Raw genomic sequence first — 24,909 nt, 5'->3', positions numbered from 1 at the left:
GAAACCTTGTGGCCATTTTAAAACGCAATGAAGTCTTTGGGGGAGGGGAGGCGCTTGAAGGGTGCGAGACACACGGCGCAACATAAACTCTGTTGCTCAAGAAACAAAAACGAAACTGCTCCACCGAAGAGGCCGAAAAAGCAATTTTACCTTCGCGCTCGTAAAGAAAATAAAATTTCGCACAAATTGGCCAAACCGCGGATCTTGCTTCTACCGCGTGTTTCCGTTAGCGTTTTATTTTATCTAGAGGGATGAAGCTGCGGTGGTGGAACGGTCCATTATCACTTTTTGCTCCCCAAGATTCAGTTTCAGTTCGGTGGAAGGTCTGGGTCGTAAAAAAAAACGCACCCCAAAACCCAAACTCGCCCCCTCGTCTACGCGTCCTCGAAAATTTAGTTCCAATCAATTTATGTATTTTGGTCCTTTCGATGCGGTTCGGATGCGGTGGTTGTTACGTACAGTGCGTTTTCGTGGAGGTTGCGTTTCGGTTTGTTTGTTTGTGCCGGAAGATCACCTACCACCGAAACCCTGAAGGTGGCGAAGGTGTCCCAGGTGAAGGTCGCGGTCGCGGGTTGATTTATGATCGCGCCGCATCCAGGATCCGATACTGCGCAATGGCCACAGTTTAGAACTCGTTTTCGCAATGTTTGCGTCCCAAAACAACACGACATCCAACATCAGTTTGTGGTACACATTTTCCTGCACGATCTAACACGGAGTTGGATGTTGCTGCTGGCGAAGCTTCGCCGAGGCTCAATGGAGTTCCGAAAAAAGAGAAAAGAAGAAGGGTAAAAATGGACAAAACATTTAAATTTCTCATGGAGATGACGCACACGAACTGTTTTTGATGAGCTTTTCCTGGAACTGGAGATCCGAGGACCTCATGGGACGACAAACGGCACGGCACACGGAGCATAGTGTGGAGAGGCTCTTAATGCTATTAATTGGTTGCCATTAAATGATTTATATACAGCCTCCCAAACGCGGCTTCGTACCACGGATTGATGGGCCGGACGTGATTTGGTGGCTCATCGCCGTTCGCCAACGTAGAAACACGTATGACAAATAGTGTTCCTAGCGGGCTGCAAAAGCCGCCTTTGCCGCTAATGTTGAGCATTGTTCCTTGAAGTAGTTACAGTTACGGCCGGCGTGCGATTTGCCATTTGTTTTTAGCTGATTCTTTTATTTTTGGCACATGATTTGCTGGGCACGATAAGCCGGTTCCCGGTCAAGCTTTGATTGATTGACGGGGAGAAAGTACACGAGGCGCTTTTGTTGTTGCACGATGAAAAGTGATTATTGTGTGTGTGAGGGCAAATAGCAGAAAAAGAAGAAGCGAAAGGGGTTCTAGTTTTCGCACAACATACAAAAACAAAAAACAGCCATACTTCAGAGCCTAATTCCCGTGAGTAATGTGTGGAAGGTAACAAATCGCCCCTTGCGTTAGAGCGCAAACGCGCACGCTAGAACTGAAAGGACTGGAAAGAATTCCTCACGCTGGGCCTTGCGGAGCTTGCCGGCGTGGTAATCCTTTAGTTGAATAATTTTTGGGCACTCCCACCCGGCTCGGGAGAGGGAGCTCGGATGATCCATCGGAATCGGCCGTAGCTATCAGATGGTTTGCATCAGTTGGCCTAGTGGAGTTCCAAGCGGGGAGTTGCGCTTATCAAGATTCAAGTGTATCACGAACGCATCCGTCCGTCCGTCCATCATCATCAGGTGAGGAACTCGCACCGGAGGAGGCACGCGAGCAAGGCGAGAGCGAGAGAGTTATGAAGTTCTATTTTTCATGTCAGACAAAGTTTCGGCCTGCGTCCGTTGTGCTAACGAGGTTCCTATGTCGGGCAGACGACGAACCATCGACGGACGAACGATCGATCCCGAGGGGCTTAGCGCAGCAAGGTTGAATGAAGCCGAAGCAACAAGAGCTAACGTCGCTGAAAGATTTGAGTTTTTGAAGAAGATCTTTGATAAATTTTCCACTTCATCTTAGGATCGCCGAAGCTTCACAGCAACAAAGTGGCAAAGCTAGTGGTTGATTCTTTGAAGCCATTAAACATTCCTTTCGGTCGCGCGGGACTGTGGTGGGACACGAAACGCGGGAATGTTTTGAAGTGCTCCAAAGTTCTAAACCTTCAATACGCACGCACTCGGCTAGAGCTTGGTGCGAAGCGCAGAGAACCGTGCCGAAACGCTGGAGGCGAGAGATCGCCGTAACCAAAACATACTTTAAGCGCGGACCACATTAAGATATATAAATACCGATTTGGTGTGTATTTTGACTCGATTGACGGATTCAGATTTCGGGTCTCCGGTCCCGTTGATTGCGGGGCGTGCTGGACGAACTAGGGTCTGGGGGCCGCACTGCGTTTTTCTACTGCGTCATCGTTAAAGCCTTCGGACGGATCCCTTCCTCCGTATCTGCGCGGTGCGTACTAACGAGGGTTTTTGGGCGAGAGCGATTTTGAAGGCTCTAGAGATTCGGTGAAGAGTGACACATCGGGGTTAGCGGGGGAGAATACGGACCGGAGACATGATCTTTTGTTGTTGGATTAGGGTACAAAGGCTGGAGTCGAATCTGCAAACACGCGCGAAAGAGATTAAAGGAATGGAACTGGATCTTGCAAGGCAGTTAATGACTCTGTCAACAGCGTCAAGATTGGTGTTGTGTTGAGCAGCTCACTTTGGTGAGTTGAGTGAGCAAATTTGAGCTCACAAGTCCCAACTCACCACTGCTATTGATGAGAAGCATTGTTGGTAATTTAGACCTCAAATTCTATCCTGAGATTCAAAATCGTATAGATTCCAGACATACGGCCATCTGTGAGCTCACCACTTCATAATTAAATTCCAAAACAGTTTATTGATTCACACAAATAGAAAGTTGGTTTCCACCTGACGAGCAGGAAATCAAGCAGGAAATATAAACATTTGTAGCACATTCTATCCCAATATTTACTCGCCTGTTAAAGCACCTCAGCTAATCGTTTCGTTCGAATCATATAAAACGCTCTGCTCTAGGAACCAACTTTCCCATTTCAATCTCTCAACTCAGTCAATCAAATGCTCATTGTTTATTGAGTGATTCCCGTAGTTTATAGTGATTTTAAAACACCATACGATGACTTTTTAATGCGCGAAGCACCAACGCCGATCGAACTCATCCGCAAGGCAAGCCCACATGCCAAACGGTGACGTGCACATAAATTCACTCCATGAGCTGACCAAGCCGTGGACGTGGTTTAGATTCGATATGTATTTTTTTTTTTGCTTCTCCTCCGGAACTTGATCAGACCCGTAGCGTTTTACGATTCACTCGCTCGGCTCACACTTTGTACACAGCATGGCGGTGCAGTACTAGACGCAGGTTTATCGCCCCAAAACCTCTGTTCGGTAAACGGTGAGGTAAGGTTTTATGTATCCGATTCCGAAGCATTCATCAATGCTGATGCTCTGAAGCGGCAAAGCGCGGGCAACCATTGGGTTGTGCAGCCAGTTTAGAGTGGATCATAATAAAGATGTTCCGGCATTTTATTTGCCGCTTTCAAACCGAGCGTCCTGAACCGAACCTGACTCGACCGTGCCCCATAAACATATCACCCGGTGCCGGGGTGAGTCTAATGGTCGGGTTGCGAATGGGTCGAATCGATTTGAGTGACACGTTTTGCGGTCAATCTAAATCGCAGCATGATTACAGTTTTGATCTTTTCGGAATCAATTTCGGCACCGAACCCCGCCCAGGTCCCGGAAAACCTTCTGGGCGATAAATTAAACCGACGTGCAGGGACACAATGCCGTAGGGCGACCGTGGGGATGACCGTTCCTGATTGAATCTAGTGTCTCTTCTTTTGTTCCAAGCCATGGGTCGAGCCCCAACTAGCACTATGGGAGGACTTTGCTGTGCGTAGAGAAGTGACTTTGTTGGAGATATTGAAATGAGATGGATGTGAGTCTTATACACATGTCGTTTCAAAATAGTTAAGAATATATTAGGTATTTTACAATTAAACATCCAATTCTCGAACTTCAGTAAAGTAAAATGGTGTCATTGGTCAGTGCTCAATGAAACAGAAAAGAAGCCACCATCCGGACCCACATCCGGGACAGCCTGACGGATGAGGTAGCAAAAGTTACAGCCAGCCGCCAGGCACCAGGTTGGCATTCGCCGACCGGCTGTGTCCGGCCAACAAATCACCCGAGGAAATTTAATTAATTTTGTATCATATTTGATCAAGCGTTTGACGAAATTGAGAGCAAGAGAGAGAGAGAGAGAAGGCGAGATATCTGCAGAAGACCTGCAGCTCGCCGCCATCGAAACCAGAGTTTGAGAGTCTTCCGGCACCTGTCACCAATGTTCCGTCCACATCATCGAACAAAGTCTTCTGAAGTTTGTACGTCAAAATGTGTGTCTCTGTGTGTGTGAGTGGATGGAAACGGCAACACACACTCTGGACTGGAGGCGAGTGTGCGAGTATGTGAAGATTTAACGGGCGTTCAAGTTTTCTCGGATAAAATATGCGAATCCTGTAATGGTCTGATAATGGGAACTGAAGCTCGTTATTTCGGTGGCAAAGTGAATAATGCTGAAATTGCATTTGCATAAAATATGTCCCCGGCTGAGTGTGAGAGAGAGAAGTCAAAACCTCGACACAGAACCGTTACGCGCTTGCCATATTCCGATTGTCCATTGCCGCAGCACTGCCTGATCACCGTGAAGTTGTTGAGTGCGTTGTGGTGCATCTGCGACGACTTATCGCATCGGTGCAAGCCGTATCGTCCAACAGTCGAGTGGGCGACACGTGCGACCCGATGCACCGGTATGTCCCCAAAGAGGCTGTCCGCTTCTAATTACATAATGCCCCTATAAATTCATTATTAATAACATCGAAGCCACCGATAGTACAAGGGTGTAAATGCAATAATGCAATTAAATTTATAACACATGCGCCGAGCTCGAAACCTGCCGAAAAAAATTGGTCCAGCCTGGTAAAGGGGGTTTTGCGGTGGCACATACTCGTGCATCCAAGGGCTTCCGATTGGCTTCCGGTGCAGACACACGTAATTCCGGGCCATGCCATTTCTGGTGGGTGGACAAGTTGTTCCATGTTCCCTGCCGCACCCCAGCGATTGTGCAGCGATTTCTCGGGAGCATGAATCTTACTTCCGGCTGCGAGGTATCGAGTGCCACACTCGATGACAATGGTGGCAGGTAATGGGTTTTTGTGTTGAGCCCCTTTTGCCCCAATGCTGACCGATTCGTCCACGCTGCACTCGGGGGGTCGGGAACATATCTTTGCCGGGGATGTGGAGATGACACAAAAGGGCAGCTAAAAGGCGAGAAAGGTTTGCCGGCATATTCGAGGAAATCTGTTTCGATGCGTTGCCGTTTCCCGGATGGTGCAATGGATGGGTGGCTTTTAATTTGGAATCCGTATAAAATATCGTTGTACCGTTTGCAGACGCAGACAAGCAGCCGGTAAGCGTATTTACTCGGCGAGATAGAGCTGTTTGGGTGGTGTGGAGCGAGCATGTGCAACGATGCACTTTGTCGAGCTCACACCGGGAAAGTGCAGATGTGTCCTAATGGCATTGGGACCGGTCGGCTGCAACAAACTGCAACAAGACAGAAACAAGGGGTGGAATTATGAAGATTAACAAATTGAACGGTCTGTGAAAGCGCACACACAGCAATAAGACAAAACAGACGTTGGTTTGATCAAAATGTTGCGACGCCGTATCGTATTTCTGCACCAAAACAAAGTACGATAACGTTCGATGCATTAAAGAGATGGTCTGGTTTTTTTGGGTGTTGGAGGTTATCGGTATGTATCAGACAACAGATAGCTCAAGGGATCAAGTTTTTGCTTTTTTGAGCCTCCTGTCAGTATGCTGGAATAACAGGCGTTACTGATGTAATAATGGATGTTTCCAGGTAAGCAGATCCTCCTCGGATAACTCAAGGAAGTTATTGGAGCTGATTTTCTCTTTTAAAATTCGAGCATCTTCTATTGAATTCTTCTGGGAGATATGGCCATCAGTCCACTCAGCTAGAGGTTGTGTAAACACAGGCATGAAGTAGCGCTGGAAGGACCAGGAAGAACCAAAATAACGGTGTCGTAGCGTAATATACCTCATCGGAAATAGAAGAAGATTGAGTCGAGTGATTAAATGGCGTGACGGTCACATAATGTGTCAATCTGTCGGGATAGTTTGTCCAAGAGTTCACTTCCTTCATCGCAAGACACATCTAAGTCTATACGACGAAGACAGTAACACAGTAAGCTCAGGAGATTAAAGACCACAGAATTTAACGATTTTTCAGAAGGGTTCCACGAAAGAAAGATCTGATGTGTCTCGACAACCTTCTTAGTGGTGGACAAATAACTGCCGTTCAGTATTCCTCAGGTCTGAACATCTTGGACGATTGTGTAAAGAAATCGAGACTCTTATCCACCAGTTCTAGAGTTCTCTGGACTATTAACAAAATAGAAGATCGCTTTCAAAGACTTCGATCGGATACTTTTGGGTGATTATACACTACTTAGATATGAGCAGACGTTACTCCAAACTCCAGTGTAGTAATACCCAGGATATTCCTCATCATTTGTTCAATAATTCTATTTTGTTTCCTACTCCTCATCAGATTCAATAATACACAGGAAACAGCTTCCATTTTTTTAAGCTAAAATTCTCGATATTAATTAAGTACAACACCATTCCACGCACCACAGAGTGCTCCTATCTTTAATAGGTGCGAATGACAAATTCCATCACGGCGCCATCCGCTCTACATTAATTAGATGAAAATGTTTCTGCCAACGCCAACCTATCGGCCGTTTGAGGCCATGTTTCTCAAACAAATTGCGTTACCTCAAAAGAAGTGTTAGCACGGCACAGCTGGGGCAATTACACGCAAAACGCTGCACTCGAACTCGGTTACGGACCCGACGCTGGCCGCTCCAGCTCCCCATACGCCGGTAATATTTTAAAAGCTCGATTTTAATTGCACCGGTATTAAGCAAACATCAGCGGCACATGTGCGGCGCTCGAGCCCAAAAGTGATAAAGCGTGTTCAGTGGTGGACAGCTAACCGGCCACGGAACCAACGATATGTTTCACTTTCCATCCGAACCAGCTTCCAGGGAGAGAGAAAGAGAGATTTTCGCCCCAACGGTGGTGGTGGCGCGTGTAATAAGTTAATATTTTATGCTCACATGTTCGCCCGGTAGTAATCGCCGCCTAGAAGTCCAGATGCCCGGTGTCGTGTTCGAAGGATTGCCCCGAGGAATGGCAAACTAACGCACTAATGCGGTTCAATTACGTGTGTATGCTCGCTCCTGCTCTCGCATTCTCTCGCTCTCCCGCTCGCTTCGTGGTTCGCGCTCGTTCACTAGCTGTCAGTGCAAGCTGTTTAAACGCGTTGCTCGAAGTGTTAGTGAGCGGTTTTCGCTACGGGCTAGAAAAAGCGGGCAGTCAAGTCAACCCAGGACGCCAATGGGTTCATTTGCATCCAGCGGGAGATAAAAACGAGACCAGCACCCGTTGCACCAAGACCGTGCGCACCAATTTCGCCTTCAGGGGGCACAATTTCAGACTCCAGACTTCTGGCGAGCGCCATTTTGCACGGGACAAACCACACACCGAACGCCTTTAGTTGATACGATTTATTGGGTGCTAATAAACGGAAGAAATAAATAAAGACAGCAATATAAACGCTGCACGGTTGCAACCCGCGTTAGGGTGAATCATGCCGTGTGTTGGACTGCTGGCCAGCCAGACCTAGTGCATGGTAATAGTGGTGCGAACGGTGCAATCATACAAATCATAACTCATTAGCGACGGGTTTTGCGCGTGGGAAGCCGTTTATAAGGAGTTGAGATTTCGATTCCGCCCTACCACTGGCTCGTCGTGGTCGTCGATCGGTTGAGCAGCGCTCTCTTATCGTGTGAAATGGTCAGCCCAGACGATCGAGAGGTAATAAATGGGAACCCATCAGCAAACAAATTAAACGTTAACAGATAACATGTTTTGCAATCGTAAAGTGTATGTCATTAAACTTCTGCGAGCGTGATCGGATGGGCGGGGCTGTTAGAAAAATGTGACTTTGGGGGGGAAAATATTTTTATTGCTTTAATTAAAGATTTTATTGAGGAGTCTCTAAGAAGAAAATTGGAGTCCCTATTTCACTGTCACTGTGCTAGAAATCAGGGTCAGCAATTTGGGGACATTCCATTCCTAGGTCAGTTATACAAACAATCTTCCTTAAATAGGTGATTCTACCGCAAACAACGCTTCTATTTACGAATTTATCAGTATTTGCTATTTATCCAGTCTTTTCTGTAGACACTCAATGAAAGGCGAAGACGAAGACATCCCATCCCCACCTCTACCAGGCAAATAGAAAAGTTCTTCTATTTATCTTTACCCAGTTCTACCGCCTCCACTGGTTGAAGAATTCGTATCTATTGGACCACCGGCAAACAAAAGCATGAAACAGATAATAGCACTTAACGAGCTCCAGTTCGACACCAAATCAAAGAGACCTGTTTGCTCCTGCCGAACGCGGTCAACGGTGAAGGTGTCGTTGATGCTGCTGTACGGCATCGATTTGCAGATACCGGTACACTCCAAAAACAGCTGTTTGCGAAGAAAGACCGAAACCCGACAACGACACCGGTATGCTATGAATAATTCAAATAGAAAATATTTATGTAAATAGTGTAACCCTATTATTATCGTCATCACCACCATCATCATCATCATCCACGCCGTCGCCTTTGCACCATTATTTTGATGGACGCCCTCTCGTCCCTCTGTGCTGGGTCTGGTGCTTCTGGACTTTCGAGCCCCCGGCGGGATTGCAAAGTCACCCCCGGGGTAGATTGAGAGAGTGTCGATGGAAAAGTTTCGCCGCAAAAATCAAACAAGTGTCCTAAATGGTATTCATGGTGCCAGGCGCCGGGATTCGCTGGGAAAGGTTTTTGGGAAGTTTGGAACTTTTCCGGAACAGCTTCCGCTACGCTCCTCGCGGGGAGTGCTTTGTCGAACGTGAAAATTTGAATTATTTAACAAATTAAATATTGATTCAGTCTAATTTGTTATTCAAACTCCTTCCGAAAAACGGTTTGGTCTGCTGCCAGCATCACTCGCGCCCTCCCGAGTGCCGTGCTCGTGGAAGGGTGCAACTATTCGTCTTTTCCTTCCGACCGACCGTCCGAGGAAACCGGAGTCTGCAAAGTTCGTATCAATATGCATAACTTCTTGGAGCACGGTGAAAGCACGGAAGCTTTCAGACGACCAAAGAAGCTAAGAACCTGTTGATTCTCGCTGATGCAGTCGACGAGTGAGCCCGAAAATCGAGAGTGTCTGTGATTGTTCTTGAAGCTTTTGTTTCGCTTAATTTTCTTCGTTCCCTGGTCGTCCGCCGTGCTTGTCCTGCGTCCGGGGAAACATTAAGCTCGTACCGGTTGCAGATTTACATAAATTCTTCAGCTCAAAGTATCCGCCGCACACTGAGCACTTAGCGGGGAAGAGATTTATGAACGCAAAATATGCTCCTCATTCATCGACTGATTTGTAGACCCGTACCGAAGGACGACACCGGAAACTTGCTTACCCCTCCGGCTGTTTGCCGGAAGTAAGTCACCGTGCAGTAACAGGATTTATGATGAGTGGGTGCTGTGTTGAGCTCCTAAATCCTTTCTTAATGAGCAAATTAGGAAGGCGAACACAAAAACCCCGGCAGGTTAGCTTCCTTGCCTGCGGATCCTGCGGCTGGCGGATGTTCCCGGAATGAACCAGGTAAATGCGCCGGACGAACGATGTCCCAAATGTCCTGCCAGGTTTGACAAGCGCAGGTACGCTGGCAACAATACCGGGTTCGGGTTTCGTTGCGATTGTTCGACATGGAAATGTTCAGCTAAAGTGGCTTAGCATACTCTTCCGTTTTGTGTTCCGCAGCAGGGACGACAAAATAATGAAGTGACCGGTTTTCCTGATCCGCTTTTTGCCATTCTGCCGCTTAATCTTGTTCGGGTTTTGTTTTACGCTAAGGGACACGGAAAAGCTTTCTGTTAATCACATCACAGACGGTTGGTATTGAACGGAAATGGAAGCGTTTGCCATTTGGTTGGTGACACACAGTAGCACGCATGTCGAGATTAGAGGATCTACGCTTGGGTTTCATTCAAAAGTGATCTTGTCTGGTTAAAAAGATTAGAATTATAAGATGTGTTCCCTACATGATATAGACATCTAGCCGTTTGGTGCTAGAAGACTTCAATCTTAAAGTTGACTAGGTCCTTACCCTTAGTTCAACGTTGAGTGTGAGGTGAACTTGGAGGTGCTCTAGATCATGACTCTCATTATGCGCAATTCAACGCTATTTTCTCACTTTTTAGCATTTATTTTCTAATCAGCCAACGTCTGGTTTTCTTTGACATAATGTAGTCAGAGGCTTCTCAGAGGCTTCAATCAGGTGTGTTATAAAAAGTTCTTCATAGAAATTGGGATGAGCAACCCAATAGCTTGCCACTACGAAACCCAAGAAGAGATTGGAAGCAAAATTGGTCTTTCGACGTGTTAGGATGCTCCAAAGACTTAATTGTGTAAGGCGGCTTACCAACAACGATGTGAATAAAGAAAATGATCATGCAGAGGCCACCCTCGTGGATTGGATTCTTGATTATATAACCGTGGCCTAGGCGATAACGGTGTCGGTCTCTAGGACTCCGGATCAAATCCCATCCAGATCGCCTTGCCGTACGCTAACCTGCTAACCAGGGGATAATGACTAAAGCAAGTCAAGGGAAGCCAGAAATGGTGGCCGAAACCAAAGGAGAAAAAAGTTCGGGATCAGCAGTGACCTGCTGATGGATCCTGTCATAGCTATTTATGTTATAAATTTATCCAAATGTTTATAGACTTTACTATTTTTATTTTTAATTTTGAATATTAAGTTTTCATTAGGAATTAACTTTACTTAAAGTTCTTCTTTCTTCTGTTCATTTCCTCTGCCATATACCGCCTCTTGTGTGTTATCATATTTCACCAGCTTTCCGAATTTCTGCAAACAACCCAGCCCGACGCATTCTTTCATATATCATCGATTTCCATTTAATAATATGAATCATTACCGGCTTTCATCGCTTAGCCGTCGGTCAATCCGTCATAAATATGATTATGTCCCGCGAGTCACAAAGCCAGCTAGCGAGTGAGAAAGCGGACCGTGTGCACGTATCACCTACCGAACCGAACGCCATCGACATTATCCAGTTACACATCGCCATCGTCACCTACCCCGGGACCGACGGACGGAACAGTTTCTCCGTTTTCATCGGATCCGATCGGTCACACCTTCGCCGCTTAGGCTAAGTGGAATCATCTATCAGCCGCGATGTGTTTACCATTTTCCTTTGATACGTCTGGAGGGAAGCTGTGGATACCGGCCAAGGGCACAGTCTGTCGAAGGGTGTTTCGGGAAACAGCCAGTATGAAAAATAACCAACCGGTAGCACGGGTAGCACGGGACTTTGGGTAAACGAAACTGGCAGCGCGCAACCGGTTCCAGCGAACGGGGCAGCCGTCAGGGTCGTGCGGACCTCCCGGAATGTATAATCTTCTTCTCCATATTCTCCCCCCCCCCCCCAAAATACACTATTAATGACTGATCCTAGATTAAATAATTGTGAAACAGGTCTCGTCGCGATACGGTGCACGGGACAAGAGTTCTCATCGTCGCTCTCCAATAGATCCCCCCCACGCGGACCTTTTGGACCTCATATCAACACCGGCGGCTCTTTCAGGTGGCCACCTCATTGAGCACCGGTTCGGGAATGAAATTGAATAATTTCGATATTAAATTCCGTGTCGCCTTTTTCGGGAGTTTCTCGTGTTTCTCGTGCGGCGGCCCTGCCGGGCAAAAAGGGTCTCTTTAACGATCGCTCAACTTGTTGAATGCAGTCCGTGCTTTGTTGAGGGGGAAGGTAGCTACTTTTGAAGCGATCCTTCCCTCACCATCCGATCCCACGTGCAACGGGGACGGGTGATGATCGTAAAGGGCGAATATGTATGGGGTGAAACAAATTTCCCGGCCGTCGTCGACGGTGAGACTAATTTTGAGACTATTCTGTTCACCGTTGTTGGGTTGCTGTTTGCTCAGTTGGAATGGAAATCTTTTGAACTTCTGAAGAACCGCTTTGAAGTTAGAGGGTCTGCACGCACGCTGCGCTACCATGGGCAAACGATGAAATATTCGTTCTTTGTTTAGCAACATTTGTTTTGGGTGCTGTGGAATATTTATTTGAAAAGAATATATTAAAAGCGTTATTAGAAGCGGTTTATCATAGTCGGTTCCCGGAAGCTAGAGCGTGCTATTGGTTTTGGCTATCAAAAAGAAGTTTTCATCGTTGGTTTCTACCGACTTATGGATGTTTGCCGATAATAATGTTTGCCTTTTTATTGGCTCAATACGGTAGCATTTTTGTGACTTCGCCCAAGGACGGAATCCCGCTTCGTACCTTTGCGATCCAGAAGTCCTGGAGAGCTCCCGTCGGCCTGAGACTACGGCTGAATGGAACCTAAATTGGATAATTACGTTACGGTTGCTGGAAACCGCACGGGAAACCTCACGTCCAACTGGTTGATTTCTCGCTTCCACCTGGCCCGGGTCTGGTGGCCGGAAACGGCAAATCTTGTAAACTTTTATCACCTTCGCCGGTACGGATCATTACGTCTCGAATTGATTTCATCATACCGGAACCGGGTGCTCGAATCGGGCGGGCCTGTCAAAATATTGTCCACCGGGAGGCTCATGCTCTCGACGCAGTTCACGGCGAGCGACAAAATAAAACCGACACGCGGTGATGGGCGGCGGTCCGTTTTATTCTGCACGCACCCTCCACCCCAACCCCGGACGACGGTCCCGGACGGTAAACGGTTCCAATAAAGTGAATAATAGCAACAATGGAGAGGAAAAAAAGGGAAAACTTTATATGTGTGCCAGAAGCGACAATAAACAGGAAAAGATGTGTGGTAAATATTATGGGCTTCATGGGTTTGTGTTATGATCCACCGGAAAGTAGCGGCCCGGTCGGTTCATGCCGCTTCTCAGCCTCTTTTGCTGTCACTTCCCGTCAGCGTCTTTTGTCAACTTGCTGCAGGCTGTAAAATCCAATTTTTCCATTCGTTTACTCTGTGCCCAAACATTCAAAGCGGTGCCTTACCGAAGAAAAGGAAGCAATCCCTGGGACACGGTGCGAAGATGCGAGCCACAATCTTCCGCAAAACGGTTGCCCGTTTTGGCAGCTTTACAACTGGTCACAACCTAGAAGAATTGGTGGTGGCCCTTTTTCTTCGGTCGGTAGCCTTGGCAACCACCGTGTTGGGTTGGGTTTTTCGGGAATGAAAAACACGACACACCGAGCTCGGCAAATCAAAAGATCACAAAGGCATTCAGTGAACCTCTCCGGGTTCTGTGTTGTGAGGGAAACGGGGACCTCATCCTTCCGCCCGAGGTTGGCCGGCGGGGTTCTGGGTCGCCCACAAAGCACTGCCGGTGGGAGCTGCATGTAAATTTGAAGAAAAGATTCCTTAATCCCTTCCTTTAGCTCGAAGTTGGTGGCGGCGGGCGGATGCGAGCGGCACAAACGTGAGCGCCTGAATGGTGCAAAGGAATGCTGAGGATTCGTGGTTGTCGTCGTCGACGACGTTGTCGTGTGTCGGGGCGTGTTGTTTCGTTTTTGGGTGCTTACAGGTTTGACGTGTCTTGGCTGCCTTCGTACCGGCATTCCGGAACAGCTTTACTTGTGCTGCACCCGGATTCCGGAAGGAAATATGAATAAATCCAGGTGCTGATGGTGCCCGGGTGTAGAGGCGCTGATTTTCGGAGCTTTATCGTCCGTATTCAGAATCCATTAAAACGGGGCGTTGAAGGTTGAAAGGTGTTTAGCGTAAGCTCTGGTGTACGTATGTGAAGTGTATTAAATTTACGCTTCATTAAAACACCTGATAAGCGAGAGAGAGGCTTTACCCGGCCATACATGCCAGTACATGTAGGAAGCGGTGTTTGTGGAGAAGCTAAATGAATTTAAGCTGCTTTCACGTTTAATTTTCGTCGCGTGGCGTATTTCTATGAAGGAGTAGCATTAGCAATGTTCCCAAAATATTAGTAAAAGAAAGATCAAACGATTCCAGGGAAAACAGATTTCCTGAGCAGGCTTCTAGAGAAACAGGCTAATCAAATGGAATTAAGGAAGAAGTCATCAACAAGAGCATGTTTTTAAAATTGAATAAAATAAAATACCTAACCTCAAAAACATCGTCCATGTTCAATTGGAATCGCACGCCAATCAGTATGCGACCGTAAACAATCAACGGAGAACTAAACCATGCCGTAAACCACCGCCTGCTGCGACATTGCGTCTTCTTTCACTCCGCGAGTGCGCGTATGTTTCTTTTTCTCAGTTTCGTTTATTTCCTCCAAAATAATTCGCAAAAAACTCGATTAAGGCAAAAACATTCATCAAACCCAGTCCGCCCGCCCGGGTGGGAATCGAGAGAAAAGTTTTCCCCCTTGGTACAGTGTCCCTGCAAGCGTGAGGAAAACGGTGAACCCGAAACCGTTCGACGCCGAGTGCTCCACAGACACCGGGAAGCGTGGAAGAAGCGGGACAACACACCGCCGGCAATGATATAATGAAATCAATTAATCGACAGTTTGTAAACACATAAAACATCTTCCTGGAATTGCTCCGTTTGCTGTTGCCTCAGCGTTGTCCTGTCGCTGCCAAGAGGCTTGCGTGGGTCTAAGCAGCAGCAGCAGCAGACAACCCCGAATCCGCGACGAGAACTGTTCCGAAGAAATCTTGAGCAGTGACCACCGTGCTAGCGGTGTGGGGCATGGTTAAATTAAGCGAATACAACAAGTTGGAAAGGGAGGTGGATAAGGAGGAGCGGGTAAAAATCCTCCCAGCAGCGGAAAGCGGATAAACAAAAGCGAGATCAACCCAGACGGTGTGCTCAACGAGAAGACGATTGCAGCAGAGCCGTGCCACGAAAGGGCACAAACGAATAATCAATGCCAAGGTCTGTGTAATGGATAAGTTTGTCCGACGGTATTCTCAGCAATCCCGCGTGCGGACCTGGACTGGCGGGTAGTAAGTAGCGCGGTGCAGGAATGAGCTGTAGTTATAAGGGCCTCCCGAAGGAGCCGTCGTCGTAGCGTCTGTAGTGCGGTTGCGGTCGGTTCGCGGCGATGAAAGCATCATTGCGCACTTCAAGTGCTTCCGTGTCCAGCATCAGCAGCAGAAGTAGCAGCGGCTGTCGTTTGTTGCTGTCTTATTTCTTGCCGTTGAGTTTCCATGTGTGTTTTTTTTTTCTGTGTTCTAGTGAGACTTCGTTTAGCAGCTCATTCCACTTTACGGACTTGTCTTGTGGCGATCAATTCGCCACTTTACACACTTCCCCCGTCTGTCGGTCTGTACCGGCAGAGTGTTCCGTCCGCGCAGAACATGCAAGTGGAGCTCGTCAAAATCCCTCCCAGCGAGGCAGTTCCAGCACGGGGATCGGTCGCGCATAAAGAAGCGAAAACGGAGGCTCACTTGACAAGGCAGAAGAAGCAGTGGGAAGACAGTCGCCCGATCGCGCTCTGTGTGGCGGATACCTTTGATGCTAATTTATTGTATTGGATTCGATCGATTTACACTTGAGCTAAACCCTGCCTCCCGCTCTCCACACATCCCATCCCATCCCATCCACATCGGGCCGTAGTTTGTTGGGAAGAGTTCAGAATCTTCCCATTCCGGAGCGCATCGAGGGAGCGTTTTTGTGTGAGTTCCGATCGCCGAGACGTTCAGCCATTCGAATCGCTTTGGCCTTTGAAGATCGCGTCTTGGTTCGTTTCGTTTGCTCGCTCTGTTCAACCTCAAAATCTCAGGTCGATTTCATCAACGGGCCAGCATACACTATCTTGTGCTGCCGTCAGCGCGTCACTCAGCTCCCGGCGAATCGATTAGAGCAGGGGATGAATTTCGGAGCCGAGGAAGCGGATCTTGCCCAGTGGTGGTGGTGGTGGTGTGGCTGAGAAGCGTCAAGATGATTTCCTCCATTCTTTATGCTCACCACGGGCGTGAAATTGTACAAACAGGCCGACTACCAGTGTTTTGTGCCCGGTAGGCACAGAGGCACCGGTTCTGTGCAGCGGGTGTCCTTCTACCCGATCGATGGTATGTGCTTTGTGAGTGTTTTTCCTGCCCCCTCGCTCTTCCCAAGATCACACAGCCCAAAAAGCGTTGCATCCGGGATTGAAATAATTTCCTTTCGGACACCTCCACGCTCCAGGAAGCTGTGGGGCCGGAGAATGTGTCGTCCACCTTCGGCACAGCACCGGTGGCGGTACCATATTTGTACAGCTAACAATCCGATTCTCACCATTTGCGGTGAGGTTTTTGGGCATGCCGCCAACCATCGACTCATGTTTATGCCCCGTTTTCGTTGCTGGCCGGGGGAGATAAAGGAAGGAAACAATTTTGTAGCGAATCGTGTGTGTTGACATTGTTGACTGCATTACGGTTAGCTGAGAGCTTCGCGGTAGGTATCGCGCCCGGTCTCCGACGTGTGGCCAACGTTGAATGGAAGATAAATCGCATAGATATTTGATTTATCGCATTTGGAGGCGAAGGAGGTAGAATTCAAGATTGCAAGAGCATTCGTCAGTGGACTTTGCGTGTTGTAAGCTTTCAAGTATTTTTAAACTATTAGAGTCTTGAAAATGACTGGCCTTCATTCTTTTCTGCTAGTCCTTACGATATTGGGATTTCTGAAGAATTCTCTTAAATATTAGAAAAACCAAGCCTTGAAGTCTATGAACATCAGGCGATTGGGAAGACCCTTTTCCAACGTCTGCCAATAAGGATCACTTTAAAAGAAAATTGACTTTCCCCTTATCGCCCACACGCAATTTTGAAACAAAACTCTAGTCCTCTTGCGCCTGCTGGCGGTCTCGAAAATTGATCTCCTCTCATTACCAAGGTCCCGTGGACAAGAAAGTCAAAAGGATGCCGCACTTCTGCCGACCGACTGCGTGTGTAAATAATGGTAAGGTTCCGAAGGCGAAAAATGGAAAGTGAGCGATTCGCTCCAGACCGTCAAAAAGGACACACTGGACAATCTTGCATGTGTCGAACAGCGTATGCAATGTGTGCCTTTGTTCTCGTCGTGGCGGAGGTCCTCAGTCCTGGATGCGTGGTGTGTGGTGGACACTGGGATAATAAAGTGAAGTGGAAACAGAAGTTGTCTGATCTTTGAACGCATCCTTCCGCGCCATAAGAGATGAGAGATCCGCGTCAGACCGAGCGTCCCCTAGTCGTGTGAGATGACTCGAACATATTCTAAGCAGCACACAACCCTGGCTGGATGGCTGGCTCGCTGGTAATTATCATTATTCATGTTTTAATTGAGTGTGAAAGTTTTTTCTTACTTCTCTCCTCTAACTCTCTTTTTATAACTTTTTATTTACAATAAGACGCTACCGCGTCAGAACGAACGGCAGCACCTGTGTCGACGGAAATAGCAGGTGATTAATGTTTTCCAAACGTCCAGCAGGGGAAAAAAGGGTTTCAGCGTCTTGGGTATTGTGGAGGTTGAGTTTTTTTTGGAAGACGGTCTTCCAGAAAACCCCACACACACATACGCGCGGTTGCTGGTAGCACGCATTGTTGGAGGAAATGACTCGCTATTATGAGAGCACTTCGATTGAAGTTGACCGAAAAGCGTGATAGGATCAGAGGCTGAATGGTGTGTTGGTCGTTGGTCAACCGGTGTGTGTCAGAGGTTTTCCTAGCCTTTCTTGAAGAGGACTTGATTAATGGTGTCCCCGAGCTCGTTGTGCTACTAATTGACCGTACGGCTAGGAAAAGGTTTGTCGCCGAAGAGGGCAGCAGAGAGGCGAAGGAGTCTCTGAAAAATGACAGAATATTTGTGAAAACAATAATGAGAATGAAGCAATTGATTACATTATTACGGCTTATTTAAATAGCGTGAGTAGGTGAATAAGTAGCAGAAGGAAATGAGGTTTACAGGCCGTGTGAACTCTTTTAAATTTGAGCTCCGGTAACGCTTAAGTTATTTTTCTATATTCCGTTCATATAGTCAATAATGGGCTGAAACAACTAAACCGCTCAATATTGGCACATGCGTGGAATATTGCGTTCGCTTACGATTCCCTCATTATGAAGCTAATAAACAAAAATGGTAATGAAATTCAGCTCCACATCTTGTTGTCGGCCATGTATCAACCATTTTGTGAACCATTTTTCGGTGATGGGTCGTTGGAAGGCAAGGCAGCACAAAACATGCACGCCCATCGTTCGTTCTGGTTTGATGCCGCTAGCAACCGCGCACCGGACGGACATGGTCAGTTCTTTATGCTAATTCCCGGTCCAGGTAATTAGCAGCCAATGAAATCCTCCGCAGCAACAAAGAGAAACAAAACGCAAGCCAACGCATGGTGTGGCCACTCTACCTCTGAGGTAGGAATATGATTATTACGTACATCCGAGTGACGAGCGTGCGTATCGCTTCGGTGATCACGCACCTTTAGCCAGCCAGCCAGCTGCACCACGATCACGATCTTGATCACGAGCCCTCTTGCACGGGCGTACTATTCTGAAGACGGGCGCCTGCCCTCGGAGGAGGTGGTTCCGAAAATGGTTCCCTCCGTAGCAGATCGAGAATGCTAGCGAACCAAACTGGGGAGACAAGAATAAGTCCGGCCTGTAGACATCTATCAACTGTCAACATTAGCTCCATTTTGGGCAAAGAAATGTGAGAAGCTTCAATTGAAACCAGCACTACGGGAAGGAAACGGATACTCTCGCTTATGTGTTCAACAGTCCATAAAATTAACGCCATTTTTATTGCTTTTTATTACATTTCAGCTCATTTACAGTGGCAGTGCGGCGAGTGTGTGCGTGCGCGAGCAGGAGATGAATGGCCGAACTTTAAGGAAGGTGAGTACTGTTGGTTTAAGTTCGTTGTTTGATTGTTTTAACGTTTTCTTATATTGATTATCACATGCATGGGCTATAAAAAAGGGCCCGGTGTTAGAATGTATTGCTGTAAGCTAATTGGAACTCACGGCGGATAAAGTTATTACTTCCATTTTCTTGTAGACATTGTAGGACTCTTCGTGTACGGTTGTTTGTTTATACCATGGAGTCGAATAAGCAGTCCTTGCTACGGAAGGAAGGGCCGGATGCGAATTGATCCCCGGTGCTACCATACGAAGACTAAATATCTGCACTGTTCAGCGACTGATTCTTGAAGGAGTAGGCCTGTGCTTTTTATTAACAGACTCAGTGTTATAGCTTCTCGCTTGAGATATGTAAGAACTCTCTCCAATGTCTTTCTTTTCCTTAAAATTGTACTCAAAATCATGTTCCTTGAAGTTCACTGGTTGTACTGGTTGGTACAAGAATTCATAAATTATAGCTACCTCGAACCTATCGGAATTCATCCGAGAGAAACCCTGTCCTGCCAGACATGCACCTCAAACTTCAATGATTTGTGGCAGCTTCGCTCCAAGATGAACAACGTCGAAAGGCTGTTGGAAACGAAACACCTATACGGCCAAGCTGCACAAACAAAAAGGAGATCACTTCAAAAATGCCTTCAGGCTTCGCGCTTCGGTCAGGATAATAGGTTCATGTAGCAAATATTTTCTCATCCCACGTAAGAAAACTTACAACACGACCGGCTGCTCCCGTGCGCATCTATGAAAGGCCAGACGGCAGCACAGCTCAGCGCACAGGACTCGGCACAAAGCGAGTGCAAAGAGCGTCAACCATTGCGAACGGTTTAATAATATGTAAACGAGCTGCCGCTGGCTTTGGCTGCTGCTGGTGCTACTACTATCCACCCACTCCCGGCTGCGGCTTCTTCTGCCCGGCTGCGTCATTCGCCGCGAAGACTGTGAAATGTTGCGCGTATAGCGTCCGGGATAAATGGCGTGTTGCGTTTGCCGGGTGTTTGATTGTGGTGCTGTAGCAAAAATCAACCACGGCACAAAACCGCAACCGTTTTGTGTTTAGTGCCGAAGCCGAGAAGCCGATTTTTATTCGCAGCCGCATATTTCGGTACAATGACGGTCTTCTACTTGCTTCTGCTCGAGCCGGGGAGTGGGGGGGGGGGGGTGGGTTTGGGAGAGCAAAGAATGTCCAAATGGAAATCCATAGACGTTCGCCAAGGATCCATCCCATCTCGACCGTGTTTGCAAAAGGCCGTTTGCAAACAACCCTCCTGGATCTCTGTGTCTTTCTCCCCTTTTTTTTTTCACTGGACGGGCCTTCCTATTGTGTGTGAGTGATATTATTTTTTAATAAAGCAAATTTTTCACGACTTCTTTTGCCGTTTTGCAGAATCTGGCTATCTGTCATCTTTTGCCGTACCCCGGATGCCCGGATGCCCGGATGATGTATTTTTTGGGGGGGGCCCGGGTTGAACGAAGAAGAATAGACCGGAGTGTCGTCTGGGTGTCTTCTGAGGGTTTTTCCCGTCCCCGAAAGTGGCCGACGTGCGTAGTAGCTTGGGATGGGCCCCGGGAACGGCTTCGGTTGTATGCAAAAGAAATATTGTTTTTCCTCCCATGTCGTAAAAATGCCTTCCTTGGTTGGAGATTGTGCAGTTGAGGTTGAATGCATTTTGATGACAGCATACTTTCGGCTGGGGGGATGTGCTGGAATTCTGAATGCATTCCGACACTCGGTTGTGCTGCTGACAGGACTGCAATATAATTCTGCTCTTTTTTATGAAGAAATTATGGAAATACGCATAATGTGTCACAACGTCATATACAAAAGCACATTTACTGCTCGTTTGGAAGGGATCGCCTCAGAACAGCTGGAGAGCCGGTGATATCCAATACCCATCAGCCGTAGTGACAATATGATTGCTCGACCTTCCGATCGATTTCCTATCACTCGGAACCTTCTTAAGGTGTGCAGATAAGCCATAAACAAGCGAGCACTGCAAATTGCCCTGCTAACAGATTCATTATCATTATTACCTCGTTATCGTGCGGAGACATCTTTAGCCCTCAAGCTGGACGCAAACGAAGAGAGAGAGAGGGAGAAAAAACGGTCCAAGTGGCCATAAAGTGCGCAAGGTAATGGCATCGTCGAAAAGGATCCCATTTCTTTCCCATTTCTTAAGCCACAGTCAAATGAACTTTTCTTAAGCTCTAGTATGTGGTGCGTCTTCGATGGCTTGGCTTCTACTTCATCTCCTCTCCGCTGTTGTGCCGCGCCACGTTATTCCCATTTACCGTTCAAGGATATCTTTCATCTGCGCCGACCCGTTTGCGGTCATCGGGACCTTTTTTTTTTGTGCACAGTATATGTAAAACCTACGCCCACAGCCCATTGGACTGGGTGGGTTGGGCAGATAATCTGTTTCGGGGTCTTTTTTTTTGTCTTGCTGTCTCCTTTCATCCCAAAAACGGCAAATTACGCTGAAGGACAAATTTTATTACCCCGACAAAAGCGAAGGATTTCGACAGTAAAACGTTTTCTGGCGCGGACATACCCGGGACGGGTGGAACGCAAGCGTAAGAACTTTAAGTAGCGGAATGGGTTTTGGGTTCTTTGGAGTCGGGAAATGCCAGTGGACAGTGGCAAGTCAGTGGTGGTCATTGCAAGTGCCTCACGGCGTGCGTCTTAGAATTTATAATGAAATGTCACTGTCAAAGCGCGCGTCAGTCGTCTAAGGCACCGAGCGCCAGCTTTTAGACACTTTTGATTTATTCTGTTTCGGTGGCAGCAAGTAGCGCGAGTGATTGTAATATTACTTTTCTTCGCGATTGCATAAATTACAAATCCTTTTTGGTGACAGTGAGAATCGGAAATGTCCGACTGCGTTGCCGTTGGTGGACGGATCCTGGTGAGGCCGGCATGAAATCAAAGTTTTATTGGGCACTCGCGAGTCCTTTCAGGAGTTTATTTGGTGGATGGGGGTGACAGTGACGACACTATGGGCAAAATAGGTGTATTAAACAGACTTTTGAGCACTTTGTTGTGTAAGATGATTTTATAGTAAAGAGCTTATCATACTATTTTCCTAGTTCTTTATATTCTAACAGCTCGATTGTCCTTTTCAACTAATGCAATGTTTCCCGTTTTAGATTGACCACTTCCTGCTGTACTGTTGACAAATGTGGCCAACCGAACGCAAACGACGAAAAAGCATTTTCCGAGGAAAGTTTCTGACATCTTTTCGCATTATGCGGTAATCGAGTTTTCCAAAGCAGAGACTGCCCATTCTGTGATACTTCCCATTTTTTTTTGTCCAGGCGCCTTTTTGTTCTTTATTTTCCTAACGAGTGTGCAAATCTTTTTTTTCCAATTTTGCCTCCCTATTCATCTTGGTACTGGTTTCCAATTCTGACGTCGTCCTCTTTTTTGTTTTCTGGTTTTCAACTGAGACTGAAAATGTGTCTGAGATGCAAACAGCATTATCGTGATTGTTACAACAAAGGGATAAAAGTTATCGCTGAGATGATAATGTTCAGTTTTCCTTGTTTTTAAAGCGTGAGTTTATTCGAACCCGAAGATTGTACATCACGTAGCTTTATTTATAGAGATTGATTGAAGGGATAATGGTTTTTATTAAATAGAAAATAAAAAATTCCTTTAATCTCTATCAGGGAGCAAAGGCCCTCCCTAGCACGAGCATAAAAATCAAGTTGGGAAAGGTCAATTACACTCATTTGCCTTGACGCCGATGGCATCGACCATCCAACAAAGAAAGTGAAACATAATATGTGCCCGTTAGCGACGAGCATTAAACCCCTGCCTGAAAGGAAAACGATCAGAAGAACGACAAATTAAATTTTTTAAAACGCTTACAACGCGGTGGGCCGGTACGGAGGGAGGTTACGGAGTGAAAGCTTGGAGCGCGGGACTCCCCAAGTCGATGCTCGGTTCGGTTGAAAGGGGACGCGTGTAAGAGTATCCGTTTTGCGTAGGGCACGGAAGAGTTCGTGGGCGATCTAGATTTGTGTCGCCCGGCTTGGTCCGAAGGGTGACCGCGGAACTTCCAATTCATCGGAACCGGTGCCGGCCTGCGAATGGGCGACAGCGTAAGCCTGGTGGATGCTGCGGCGATGCAGCCCATCCGATAACGGCGCAGAAGAAGGAAAAAGTTAATATCATTTGTTAGAAATGTAATTGATACTGCACTGTGGTGCGACGGGGCGGCTTGCACCGCTTGACTCCCGCGTCCGAAGGGGCGGTTCTTACATACCTCCACTGTGGATCGCTCCCGGTGGTGGCTTACACCTTTCGGTGAAGGCATTAATTTATGGGAAATGATTACATTAGTGGTCAGCTATACTAGCGAGACAGCTCCGGGTGCCAACGTGTGTGCGCTCGCACACCCGTCCGAAAGAGTGTCGAAAGAAATCGATCCCTTGCAGGCCGGGGAAAACACACGGTGTCGGTGAAGGTTGTCATTCGAAGAATTTCCTATCACCGATGGAAGTGTTTGATTGTCGGCGTTCGGTTCGGTGAAGCTGAGTTGGAGGTTTTTTTTTGTGGAAGCAGAATTAGTTAATCGCATTTAATCAGACAAAATGGAAAATGCATCTCAACCGGTCGTCTCTTTTTGTGTGGTGTGTAAACTGAAACCTAGGATTTCAATTAAAGGGCAGTTAATTTAACTTAATTTAATTTTAAATAAAGGTTCCAATCTTGTTGATACGACTACGACTATTTCGTGGAGAAATGCAGGCGATTTGACATATCAGGTTAGTTGACTAAGAGACTAGTTTATAGCTCAAGATTGAATTCTTATCCATGTAGAAACACCTGAATAATATTTTGGCAGATATTTTAGTGTTACATTCGTAGCGAATGTACATTATAAATAGAAGTGTTCAACACTGTACTAAATTTACGTTGTAATAATAGCTTTAGAAGCAAATTAAAACCCTGTTGGCAGCTCTCAGCTCTTTGAATGTCCGGTACCACTTCAAGCCCCTCCGTCCTTAAATTCCTCGCACAACAAAACACAAACGGCCAAGTGATGTAAGAAGTCTTAACAATGCTTACCAGCTTCTGTTTAATTGAGTACACCGACACAATGATGTTGTGAAAACGAATGCCACATAAAAAAAGCACGAACGAAGCTGCACAGCATGTTTCTTCTTACGTGTTGGCAGCAATACGGATTTTGCCCCATTCATGCATCGGTTGCAACCTCGGTGCAACCGAGAGTGCTGCAGTTTCCGGGCGTAGATTTATTTTTGTTTTTTTTTTTGTCTTCCTTCACCCATTTCCAATCGTTTCGTTCCGTTCTAATCCGCCTCCGACTGCAGCCATTTTGCAGCCGTCAATGGATGGTTCTGGTGGCAGTTCAAAGGGATCAACACGCTGCAGAACGGCAGCAGCACAAAAACACAAGGCTCCCGTGTGGGCACGGTGCTGTAAGCTGCTAGAATAAAAAAAGGTAAAATCGAACGTAAGAATGAGAGTCCCTGTTGGGCCTGTTTGGACTTTTGGGCGCTCCAGAAATGGAAAGGAAATTAAAAATAACATCGAGCTGAAACTGTGCACACCCGATGTACCCGAAGATTACATGTGTTACTGTTGCCGTGCCAATGTACCCGGTGCAGCAAATCGAACAATGGCAGTGGTTCGGATTTTTCATTCCGGGGATGAGCGGATTTGGTTTGTTACCGATCCGTCCCGTTGCGTTGGGTTTGGATAATTGTTACGGATTATGGTTGATACTTGCTTCCAAAAGGGCAAACAACGGTCACGGAGAGCAGACGGACTTGAAAAAAAATCGACAACACCAAAGCTTGCCAACAACCCTGATCCCACGACGGGGAAAACAGGACCACAGCACAGGCCTGCG

The 24,909-nt window shown here is 47.0% G+C and overlaps 1 long non-coding RNA gene across 1 annotated transcript; it reads right to left on the bottom strand.

Annotated features, from left to right (window-relative positions):
* Window positions 1-23,051: 23,051 nt before the first annotated feature.
* On the bottom strand, window positions 23,052-24,687 carry LOC118508244. Its single transcript, XR_004905772.1, has 3 exons — window positions 24,102-24,687; window positions 23,296-23,563; window positions 23,052-23,147 (listed from the first exon to the last, which is right to left on the bottom strand). It is a non-coding gene; the product is annotated as an uncharacterized LOC118508244 (long non-coding RNA).
* Between the last annotated feature and the right edge of the window lie 222 nt (window positions 24,688-24,909).

Source organism: Anopheles stephensi, chromosome 2 (assembly GCF_013141755.1).
Source record: "Anopheles stephensi strain Indian chromosome 2, UCI_ANSTEP_V1.0, whole genome shotgun sequence".
Lineage (NCBI taxonomy): Eukaryota > Metazoa > Arthropoda > Insecta > Diptera > Culicidae > Anopheles > Anopheles stephensi.
Note: the sequence above shows the minus strand (reverse complement) of the source record. Positions and strands in the feature narration are given on the sequence as shown.